Source organism: Amblyraja radiata, chromosome 8 (genome assembly GCF_010909765.2).
Source record: "Amblyraja radiata isolate CabotCenter1 chromosome 8, sAmbRad1.1.pri, whole genome shotgun sequence".
Lineage (NCBI taxonomy): Eukaryota > Metazoa > Chordata > Chondrichthyes > Rajiformes > Rajidae > Amblyraja > Amblyraja radiata.
In genome coordinates, this window is record NC_045963.1 from 64,085,812 (window position 1) to 64,098,282 (window position 12,471).

At 48.0% G+C, this 12,471-nt stretch overlaps 1 long non-coding RNA gene across 1 annotated transcript; it reads left to right on the forward strand.

Moving 5' to 3' along the window:
• The first annotated feature begins 10,129 nt into the window (after positions 1 to 10,129).
• Positions 10,130 to 12,471, forward strand: LOC116975776. The gene is made up of 3 exons (XR_004412767.1): positions 10,130 to 10,168; positions 12,327 to 12,368; positions 12,459 to 12,471. It is a non-coding gene; the product is annotated as an uncharacterized LOC116975776 (long non-coding RNA).

Genomic DNA, 12,471 nt, shown 5'->3' on the forward strand with positions numbered 1-12,471 from the left:
GGCTTCAGCTTGTGTGCAGGGTTGACGGCATCACCTTGGAATCAGTGAAACAACAATATCCGAAGCTGTGTAGCGACTTGGGTCTTGTTCGGAGGCCATACTCAATTAAATTGAAGCCAGAGGCTGTGCCCTTCTCTCTCCACACACCACGCAGAGTCCCTCTGCCGCTTATGGGAAAAGTGAAGGAGGAGATAGACCGTATGGAGAAGATGGGCGTAATCACCAAGATTGAGGAGCCGACTGATTGGTGTGCCGGGATGGTGGTGGTGCCGAAAAAAGCAGGTGATGTTCGCATTTGTGTGGACTTCACAATGATGATTGAATCAGTATGCAGAGAAAAGTTTATCCTGCCTTCTGTTGAGCACACTCTGGGCATGCTAGCTGGCGCAACAGTATTCAGCAAATTAGATGCCAACATGGGCTTTTGGCAAGTACCATTGACAAAAGAGTCTGCCAAATACACCACCTTCATCACGCCTTTCGGGCGCTACTATTTTAACCGTCTACCCTTTGGCATAGCATCAGCCCCCGAGCACTTTCAAAGGATGATGATGACAGAAGTGACCGGTGGCCTGGAGGGGGTACTGTGTCACATGGATGACATCCTGGTCTGGGGACAGACGCAGGAGGAGCATGATGTGCGGCTACATGTGGTGCTAGAGAAGGCACAAAAGGCCGGCATTACGTTTAACATGGACAAATGTGAGCTCACACGCCACACAGTCAGATTCCTGGGTCATGTGATTTCAGCAGATGGAGTGAAGCCAGATCCAGAGAAGACGAGAGCAGTACAAGAGATGGATGCACCCAAAAATGTCAGCGAACTCAGGAGTTTTCTGGGCATGGTCAATCAGCTGGGCCGCTTCTTGCCTAACCTGGCTGAAAAAGACAAAGTGCTACGAGACCTGCTGTCCAAGAAGAACCACTGGTACTAGGGGACAGAGCAGCAGGCCGCCTTTGATCAGTTAAAAACAGAGCTGTCATCCACACCAGTGCTCACATTATACAACCCAAACAGTGCTCTAAAGATCTCTGCTGATGCCTCTTCCTTTGGCCTGGGGGCAGTCCTGCTGCAGAAGAGCGATGCCATGTGGTCACCTGTGGCATATGCGTCCAGGTCAATGACACCAACAGAGCAGCGCTATGCTCAAGTAGAGAAGGAGGCATTGGCTGCAACGTGGGCATGTGAAAGGTTCAGCTGTTTCATCCTGGGAAGACCATTCGAGCTGGAAACTGACCATAAGCCGTTGGTGAGTCTGCTGGGAGGGAAAGCTTTGGATGACCTCCCACCAAGAGTCCAAAGATTTAGGATGAGACTCATGAGGTACAACTATACAGTCGATCATGTCCCTGGCAAAAGCCTGTGGACAGCCGACACCTTATCTCGTGCTCCTCTGAGAGCCGCAAGAACACACACAGACACAAGCCTATTAGAGGACACCAACATCTATGTAGACTCTGTCATCAGCAACTTTCCTGTCAGTGGAGATTATCTGAGCAGCCTACGTGAGCACCTGCCGGCAGACAGCACATGCTCTGCACTGATGGAGTACTGCACAGACGGCTGGCCCGACAAAAGCCAACTGCAGGGAGTGCTGAGACATTACTGGGCTGATAGAGCAGTGCTGACTGTGCACGATGGGCTGCTGCTGCAGGGCACGAGGCTCGTCATCCCATCAGCCTTACAAGGTGATGTGCTGCAGAGACTACATGAGGGACACCTGGGGGTGACAAAGTGCAGGGGCCGGGCCAAACAGACGGTATGGTGGCCAGGACTCAGCAGCCAGCTGAATGACATGGTGCTGAAATGTAGAACCTGCATCCAAGAGAGAAGGAACGTCAAAGAGCCGCTGATGCCAACGGAGATGCCAGACAGGCCTTGGCAAACCTTGGGAGCTGACCTATTCACGCTGAAAGACAAGACATATCTACTAGTAGTAGATTATTTCTCAAGGTATGTGGAAGTTGCGCTGCTGTCACCCACAAGGTCCACAGATGTGGTGGTGCACCTGAAATCCATGTTTTCTCGTCATGGAATTTGTGAGTTTCGTAAAAGTGACAATGAGCCCCAGTTCTCAGGTAGCCACTTTAAGCCTTTGCAGCAGAGTATGGCTTTGTGCACATCACGAGCAGCCCCAGGTTTCCTCAGAGCAATGGGGAGGCGGAACGCGCTGTACAAACCGTGAAAAACCTGCTAACAAAGGCGTCAGACCCATATCTTGCATCGCTGGCCTACAGAGCAACCCCTCTACAGAACGGCTATAGCCCGGCCGAGCTGTTGATGGGGCGCCGCCTCCGCACTACAGTTCCTGCCCTTCCAACCCTGCTGAATCCAGTTTTGCCTGACTACAACGCGCTGGGGGCCAAAGAAAGGGAGAAGAGGAGGAACGACGCAAGATCCTTCGACAAGAGGCACGGAGCGAGAAATCTGGAGCCACTCGTACCTGGGGAGGATGTGTGGATCACCGATGCACGAGTCCAGGGCACAGTGCGATCTACACACAATACCCCTCACTCTTATATCGTCCAGGTGCCTCAGGGCACACTGAGGAGGAACCGGCATCACTTGGTGCCGCTGCAGACCAACAGTGGGGTAGTCGACGCGGATGAGCCACCGGTGGGAGAAGATTCACCTACACCAGAGCCAGCTCCACCAGTGACAACATCACCCAGCAGAGAGGGCCCCACCACAGAGACTGTGCAGACCAGGTGTGGGAGAGAGGTTAGAAAGCCGAAGAGACTTGATTGGTGATTTATTGATTTGTTTTCTACGGTAAAGAAAAAGTGATTGTGAAATTGTTCTGCTAAACCTGTTACATTTACCTGAAACCTGAGAGTTTAAGTTTTGAAGAACACAGCCTGCTAAAGTAATAGTTCACAGTATGGTAACGCGTAAGTTATTTTATTTCTAGTTTGCATGCTTGAGACAGGGACAGATCAGGGACAGGTCTTCCAGCAAAAGGGCAGAATAAACCCCTTAAGACCTACAGAGACAAAGGTAGTCCACCCTTTGTTCTCAAAGAAAGGGAGATGTGGTATTATGGAATAATAGTGTAAGGACAGGCTGCAGTGACAGCATCCGGGCTGAAGAGGGCGCTGTGGGGCGGAACCGGAGGTTGGGCGGAGGAGATGCCCGGGCATGCACACGAGCCTGCTGCTGCTGTACAGAGTTGCTAAATAAAGACAGACTCCGATTACGTCGTTGTACGAGCCTTATTATAAGAATAACTTGACAAGGAGAAAACAAAAGAGTTTACAAATTGAGGATACATGTGCAGAACATTCATGAATATCCAAGAGCTTTCATGCTGCCTTTCGTTTCAAATTATTTTTGTGGTCATCATCTGTTCTGATCTTTGCTTGTTATTACCCACAGGTCTAAAGTCAAACACATACCTGATCCAATCCCCAGGAGCTCTGGTGGTTCGTGAAGGTGAAACAGTGGAGATACGGTGTGTCCTGAACAGCACCGATGTGAATAACATTGTGAACAAATTCACTGTTCACTGGTACAACTCACGTAATGGAGAAATCAAACTTAGTCTTTATGTCGATGGCCGCACTTACAGGTCACCGGGCTTCTCCAATCGATTTCAGCTTTCCAGGAACAACACCAGTAACAGCTACTCACTGACCATCAAAGGGGTGGAGATTACCGACTCTGCTGATTACATCTGCGGCATTTGCGGGCATTTATTTGGAGATGGAACCAAGCTGAATGTAACCAGTGAGTATTTAAATTGGTTCTATTTCCAATCCTAACATCATGAGGAATCAAGATGTCATGTTGTCAGTTTTACAGAGACAGACATCATTAGAAGTTCACACTGCAAAATGGAGAATGAAAATAGGCCAAAATTATTTTTTAACTGAATAATGCAGATCACTCGTTACTGCGTTCTGAGATCAGGATGGAGAATATAATCCGGCATTGCCAGAGAGGTACTCATAGTGTGAACAGATGAATGTAAAGAAATTACAGTATAGGGAGGTTAGTTTCTTCATTTATAATCACTTTGCTTGAATTTACTTTATTGTCACGTCTACCGAGGTACAGTGAAAAGCTTTTGTTGCCTGCTAACCAGTCAGCGGAAAGACAATACATGATTACAATCGAGCCATTCACAGTTTATGCACAGGCACTATTAGTTGCACCGTCTGCCACACTGAGATCAATAACTCGATGGTCAGCATGGGCTCAGTGGACTGAACGACCTGTCTCCATGTTGCATCTCTACACTAAAGTAAACTAAACATTACCACCTCAATGATCTATCTGTACTATTTCCATACCCTCTTATTCCTCCAATATACAGAGATCTGCTTATCTCTGTGTAGCAACAAACGACTAAATAAACGTTTAAACAAAGCTAAATTAAAAATGAAATCCCCATTGTGAGGCAACGCCTCCCAACACTGGAGGGAGAGAGAGAGAAAGAGAAAGTGAGAATGAAAGATAATTGTGAACAGGGAGAAAGTTGCAATCAGCTGCAATCATGAATTTAATATCAGATACTAACCAAATTAGCATTACTTTTACATGAGATTATCTAATGTCAAAGGATGAATGTATTTTAAGTTGAAACACATAAAGTATTTAGCAACCCCAACATTAGTGTTCATCTGTTGATATTTTCCCTTTCAAGTTGCAAATCCTCCGATCCTGATCCAATTCCCGAGGCTGGAGCGTGTCACTGAGGGTCACACGGCACGGTTATGGTGCTCCATGGAGAATGCTGAAGTGGGAAACACTGATGTTCACTGGTACCGAGAACTACCCGGGCAGGACATGGAGTGGGTTTTAACACACGACGCAGGAGGCAGCGTACGAAGGAGACTAGGCTTCACTGAGCGGTTCCAGCCGTTCAAAGACGCCTCCAACAGCAGCTTCATCCTGAATGTCACAAACGTGACGCTCAATGACTCTGCCGTCTATTACTGCACAGTGTGGGGAGATATCAGAGGGAACGGGATCCAGATGATTGTCATTAGTAAGTTCAGTTTACACAATACTAAACGATCTCCATTAGTATAGATATAGAGCATGCCAGGGGTGGGATAGCGGTTTTGTGCGTTCATTTTAATTTCAGTTTACAATATTTACAATATTAAAAACATTAAAAATATTGAATCTTCTAGTTTTCATAGTCATAGTGTGAAAACAGGCCCTTCGGCCCAACTTCCCCATACCGATTCATTTTCATGCATTTGTTTTGTGCTTTTTAATGAATTGGACAGACAAATACACATCTGATAGCTATTTGTGGAACATCACTTTTCGGCCCCGGCTCCTAATTCCAAGCTTACAGTCACACTTCATCTTATTGTGTTAGCCTGAATCTGACCCCACCATTTTGTGCTCACGGAACAGGGCCCATCTTTTAACCAAGCACGGACAATTAATTTCCTATTGGAGTCGCTCCTCCCACACCCTTTTTTCTGTTTTGTTCAGATTGATGTTATATTTTAAAAGTTATTGACTTTTTAAATGTTAACAAACATGGCAGTCGCGTTTCAACTTGCTGGCCACACCTGCGCAGTAGGGGGAGGGTTGCCATGGTGTCACAACGGGAACCCGTCATAGAATGGAATGTGTCTATTGGTTTTAAAATGTGTGCAAAAAGTGTTTATTGGTTCTAAAATGTTTGCAAAATGTGTCTCTTTTGGTTCTACAATGCTTGCAGAATGTGTCTTTTTTTGGTTCTAAATTGTTTTTTTAGGTTCACCCCCTTTCCTCTCCTCTCCCCCCTCCTCTACCCCCCCTCCTCTACCCCCCCCTCCTCTCCCCCCCTCTCCTCTCTGCCCCCCTCTCCTCTCTCCCCCCTCTCCTCTCTCCCCCCTCTCTTCTCCCCCCTTTCCTCTCCTTCCCCCCTCTCCTTTCCCCCCTCTCCCCTCCTCTCCCCCCTCTCTCCTCCCCCCCTCTCCTCCCCCCCCTCCCCCCCACCCCCCCTCCTCCCCTCCCCCCCCCCCTCCCCCCCTCTCCTCCCCCCCCTCCTCCCCCCCTCTCCTCCCCCCTCTCCCCCCCCCCTCTCCCCCCCCCCCTCTCCTCCCCCTCTCCTCCCCCTCTCCTCCCCCCTCTCCTCCCCTCTCCTCTCCCCCCTCCCCTCTCCCCCCTCTCCCCCCTCTCCCCCCTCTCCCCCCTCTCCCCCCTCTCCTCTCCCCCCTCCCCCCTCTCTCTCCCCTCTTTTTCTCCCCCCTCCCCTCCATCCCCATTCCTCCCCTAACCCCCTCCTCTCCACACACCCCTACCCCCTTCCCTCCACCCTCCCTCCCCCTCCCTGCTCCCCACCTCTCCCCCTCCCCTCTCAGCACACCCTCTCTCTCCCCCTCTTTCCCCTCTCTCCCCCTCCCCCCCTCTCTCCCCCCCTCTCGTCCCCCCCCCCTCTCCCCCCCCTCTCTCCCCCCTCTCCCCCCCCTCTCTCCCTCCTCTCTCTCTCCCCCTCTCTCTCTCACCCTCTCTCTCCCTCTCTCTCTCCCCCCTCTCTCCCCCCTCTCTCACCCCCTTTCTCTCTCCCCCCCTCTCCCCTCCCTCTCTCCCCCCCTCTCTCCCCCCCTCTCTCCCCTCTCTCTCCTCCCCCTCCTCTCTCCCCCCCCTCTCTTCCCCCCCCTCTCCCCCCCTCTCTCTCTCTCCCCTCCTCCCCTCCATCCCCTCTCCTTAAACCTCCTCGCCTCCACACCTCCTACCCTCTTCCCTGCACCCTCCCCCTACCTCCCCCTCCCTGCTCCCCACCTCTCTCCACTCCCCCCTCTCAGCACCGCCTCACTCTCACCCTCTCTCTCTCCTCCCCTCCTCCCCCACCTTTCCCCCCTCACCCACCCTCCCTCATATCCTCCTCTCCACCCTCCTCTGCCTCTTGCCCCTCTCTCTGTGTCTCTGTCTCTGCCCCTTCTCTCTCTGCCCTCACTCTCTACCCCCTAATATCAAGGGGGGTAATTAGAGTGAGTGCGGGGGGGGGGGGGGGGAGGTGGATAGTTAGTGTGTGCCCCCCCACAACCGCACGTTGGGGGATCAGACCCAACGGGTCTGCACTTGGGCTAGTATAGTACTAAAACTCTTGTCTTTTATGTATGTATATTTGTTTTTTTGTTTGTTTGTTTGTCTAGTTGTATGTATGTATCTATGTATCTATCAAAACATGGGGGACACACAATTTCTTGGTGGCCGCACGCACACACACTCATGCGCGAGGCTTCAGAGGGTTCAGCCATGGGCCCTGTGGATGATAACATCGGGAGCTGACCTGGTTGGTGACCGACTACAAACTCCAGCAACAGCAGCTTCGTCCGCCCTGAATCGTGGGGCTTGAATCGGCCCGTTCGCGGGGCATATCATCACCCGGCGCGGCTTCACTGCCTTGTAGGTACCGCAGACAGTGAAGAAAGCGAATGGCATGTTGGCCTTTATAACAAGAGGAACCGAATATAGGAGCAAAGAGGTCCTTCTGCAGTTGTATAGAGCCCTAGTGAGACCACACCTGGAGTATTGTGTGCGCTTTTGGTCCCCTAATTTGAGGAAGGACATTCTTGCTATTGAGGGAGTGCAGCATAGGTTTACAAGGTTAATTCCCGGGATGGCGGGACTGTCATATGCTGAGAGAATGGAGCAGCTGGGCTTGTACACTCTGGAGTTTAGAAGGATGAGAGGAAGTGTCATTGAAACATATAAGATTGTTAAGGGTTTGGACACACAAGAGGCAGGAAACATGTTCCCGAAGTTGGGGGAGTACAGAACCAGGGGCCACAGTTTAAGAATAAGGAGTAAGCCTTTTAGAACGGAGATGAGGAAACACTTTTTCTCACAGAGACTGGTGAGTCTGTGGAATTCTCTGCCTCAAAGGGCGGTGGAGGCAGGTTCTCTGGATGCTTTCAAGAGAGAGCTAGATAGGGCTCTTAAAAATAGTGGAGTCAGGGGATATGGGAAGAAGGCAAGAACGAGGTACTGATTGGGGATGATCAGTCATGATCATATTGAATGGCCGTGCTGCCTCGAAGGGCCGAATGGCCTACTCCTGCACCTATTGTCTATTGTCTATTGTCTGTTGTCTATTGCCTAAAACCAGCCGCGGGATCTTCCATCCCCGGGCGGGGGCTTCAACATCGGGACCCTCAATCGCCTCGACGCAGCAATTTGACCACGGGGCGGGAAAAGATCCCGCGGCTGGTTTTATCCGCGCTGGGCGAGAAAAGACTCTGCAAACGGTCCGATTAATGCTCCGCTCTATGATCTTTGCTCCACCAGGACGTCTCCCTCCTCCAATCACCGCGCTCTATTCTCAGTCCCACCCCCCCTACATCCGCCTCTGACCGACACCTCCCTCCTGCAATCATCGCGCTGAATCATCATGTCCCCCCCCCCACCACCCATTGCCTGCTGCCCGACGTCTCTCTAGTCCAATCGGCGGCCTCGATCATCAGTCCCACCGCCTCTGTCTTGCGGAAAGCGGAGATTTTTAATAGATTTTTTTTCACCGAATTTCAAAATCCGGATTACAAACCATGTCCCCAACCTCTCAAATCATGGAGGGGATGTGTGTCCCCCGTCCCCCTGGGATTTCCGCCCATGAAACCAGTACACAATATCTCAACAATGTTAGGCCCAACTTACTCACTATTCGCCTGGGGTGTGCAGTAGCAAGTTTTGTTCGATTTGACAAAGTATTTCCCTTTAAAAACTTACATTTTCTTTCTACCGCTCAGGCCCGCTACACTCCCACTTGCCGGCCCCGTTAGCCATATGCTTCCTATTTTCTCTTTATCCAACTCTCTGCATCCTTGGTTCCCTATTCTTGTTACGCTTGACATTCACCCTTACACAAATATGTTGACCTTGAGTTCTTGTTTTTTCTCCTTCGAATGTCTCCCACTGTGCAGATTTTGACTTACAGGTAAGTAAATTTTCACAGTCTACATTTGCCAGGTCCTGACTTAATGTTGTGAAATTAGCCCTCCCCCAATGTAAGCCCCCTATTCCAATCTATCTCTGTCATTTTATGTAATCATTTTGAAATATACAGATTTATGGTCAATGGGGCAGCACAGTGGCGCAGCGGTAGAGTTCCTGCCTTATAGTGCCAGAGACCCAGGTTCAATCCTGACTAGGGGTGCTGTCTGTACAGAGTTTATATGTTATCCCTGTGACCACCATAAGGCCACGCAGCATCTGTGGAGAAAGAAAAACAGAATTAAAACATTTCTGTGAGAAGGAAGGAATGGGTAGTACAAAGGAAATATCTCTGATTGAATTCAATGTGATGATTTGTAAGCATATTAGGCTTCCTTGTCTGTGAGATGGGTTGTTAACAGTGTGCTCAAGGACACATCTAGCAGGACAAACTGAGCCAAAATGATGATGGGAAGAAACAATAAGTTACCCTAAGAGATGCCACTGAAATATCTTCCTTCATCCTGAACAGTGACTTCTCCTCTACTAGAGTGGACAGAGTCCTTAATCATATCTTATTGATTTTCAGCATCTATGCTCTCACTCTTCCTCTTTCCAGGAGTGGATAAGAACATAGTTCCTTTGCTCCTTACCTTCCACCCAGGAACTTGCCATATTCATCCGATCATTCTTTGCATTTTTAACCAGATCCAATAAAATCCCGTCACCACCTCGTCCGTCCCCAGCAACCACTCGCACTCATACGGCGTGTCTCCATGCAAAAACACAGGAGAAGCAACATTTGACTTTTCACCTCTTCAAAGAGCTGGCGCAGAAAGATGGGCCAAGTGGTTTCCTTCTGCACTGACATTACTTTTCCCTGATGTTTACCCAATGATGTGATTTGTTTGCAGATTCTCAAATGAAGGAAAATCAAGATGTGGTGATGTACCTTGCCTGGATCATTCTACCTTTGGTGCTGGGAGTTCTTGCTGTTACTGGAGCCATTTGCCTCATCAGACGCAGAGCTTCTGGAAGCCACCAGTCCTGTATGTGTGACTAAATAATTCAGTTTGATCTGATTGCTGTGTGGTTAGTGAAACGGAAGGGCTGGTTACGATTGTCAAAAAGCCGTCATTATGCTGTTGGGCAGCAAAGTGGGATTTACAGCTCCAAGGCTGCTCATTGTGAGACCTTGTTCTCTATTTCACAGCCCAGTCCGGAGCGGCTGATGATCAGACCCCAGGAGCAGATTATGAAAAAATTTCCGTGGCAAGAAATGTCCCGGTGAGTTCTGATAGTTTTCTGGGATAAGCAGACCTGTGCTGGGATCTCTCTCCCTGATGGTGTGCTATTAGCTTCCCATCAGGTATTTACTCCACTAGCCTTGTGGATCATTGTAGGCTGTGGGCTGAGCATCAAAAATGTGTCTAGAAATCAACTTTCGTGACTCATGTCTCGGAACTACATGAAATTTTGCACAGATTTGGATAAAATATAATTGAGAAGGAAGTCATAACTCGTCAGTGCCAAAAGTTGCACATTAATTAATTAAACTAATAAAAAAATGAGATTAAAAATGTGCGCGCCATCTAGTGTCCAATTCCCATGTTACACCATGGGAAGCCTATTTCCGTGATGCAGTCTATTTAAACTATATATTATTATACCATCTATCTATATAAATATATGATTTGTGAATATGAATGTAATCATATATAATTATGTATAATTATATTATATAAAAATAATATAATTAATATAATATAATTGTTTGCGTTTTTTGAATGAGTGCAGCCGAGGTCCAGCTCCTGAACCAGCCTAATTAATTGACTGACCCTGACCTTGACCCTAACCCTAAACCTAACCCTAACCTTAACCCTGACCCTAACCCTGACCCTAACCCTAATCCTAACCCGAGCTGTACATTTGTTATTTATAATTTTTATTTAACAATTCACATCCAAACTTTATATAGATAAATCAATTGAAAAATAAAATTATCAACAAGGTTAGCATTACCTTTATCCTTGGATGCTCACTTCATCAATTACAGTCTGGTTCAGCAGTTTAGACACTCACTCCCATAATAAATTACAACGCATAGTTAACAAAGCATCCAAAATCATCAGCACTCCCCTTCCATCAATAGAATCACTCCATCACAAACGGTCTGTGTCAAGGGTGAAGAAAATCATCTCTGATCCCTCCCAACCAGCTCACCACATCTTCCACCTGCTGCCATCAGGAAGGCGCTACAGCTCACTGTCCGCCAAGACATCTCGATTTAAAAACAGTTTTTACCCACACGCAATCCGAATTCTGAACACACTATGATAACAGCACATATCCTCCCCATGCATGTACTGTATATTGTATGATGTTGTGTTTTATGTTATGTTTGACGGGAATCAGCCTACCTTGTAACATCCTGTACTGAACCTGAATTCCACCAGCTTGACTGTGTGGTCATTAAATAATCTAATCTAATCTAATCTAACCTTGTTATTGCTGTTGATGTAATGAGGAGGCAGCCATGATCCCAGAGTCCTCGCTGCCTAGCGACCATAAAACAAAGTGCGGGATTGGTCAATTTGCGTCCGACCTCAATGTCAAAAGTGCATTGATTGGACAATTTACAACTCGGAAAATTGGAAGTTTTTGTCATATTTAAACAAAATGTGCAGGTTTTGTACTTGACGAGTTTCAGGTATGATTTATATAATATTTTTACACAATATGTTAAAAATTCAGGTAGTTTTGTGAGTTGAGTCACGAACCTGAACGAAAAAGCTCCTCGGCCCACAGCCTATTGGGTATTGTCGCAATATGGTTTCAGAATCCTTTCAAAAATCTCTCCCCATGACTTTGATGATAATCATTCTTAGTACTTCAGCTCCGCTGAAACTGCTGACTCCTGCATGACATGGAGTGTGTGTGGTGTGTGTGTGTGTGCTTGCTGTTCCCATTTCCATGGAGTGTGTGTCCCAGATTAGAGATTGCAGTCGTTTCACTGTGTGGAGAAGTTATATTTATCTTATGAGTGTAGTTCCATCATGTCTCATCATCGTACTGAACATATTCAGTACTTGTTCTCCTGAACACAATGAAGGGAGCTGCCAGGATTCCTGCTACAATCTTTCAGACCATCTGCTCCGATTTATTTCCTCTCTCCCTCCAGTTGCCCGACCACAGACTGACTGTGAGTTTCAGAGATGGGGAAACAAAGTCTGTTCTCAGGCTGCTCAACACCCCCTGCCAATGGGGTTTGAGTGAAGTGCCCAGTATTCTGTTCCTTTCATCTTCCTGATCCTCCTCCACTTCCTTCTGTGCACTTGGCACCTGACTTAGCAGTTTTCAATAACACGAGTGGCCATGGTGACTGCAGTGAATTCTGAAGCCAGCTTTTTGACCAAAGTAACTGTTTGATTGTGTTGTGCTGTAGAACTCAGGAGATCACCAGGCAGATCCAAACGCCATCTACATGGTAAGAAAAGTCACATTTAAGACGTTGAAGCGTTTTGATGAGCACGAGTTGCTAAGCTGCTGTTTCCAACATTTCTTTGTTTTCTGCTAGGATTTGCAAAGAC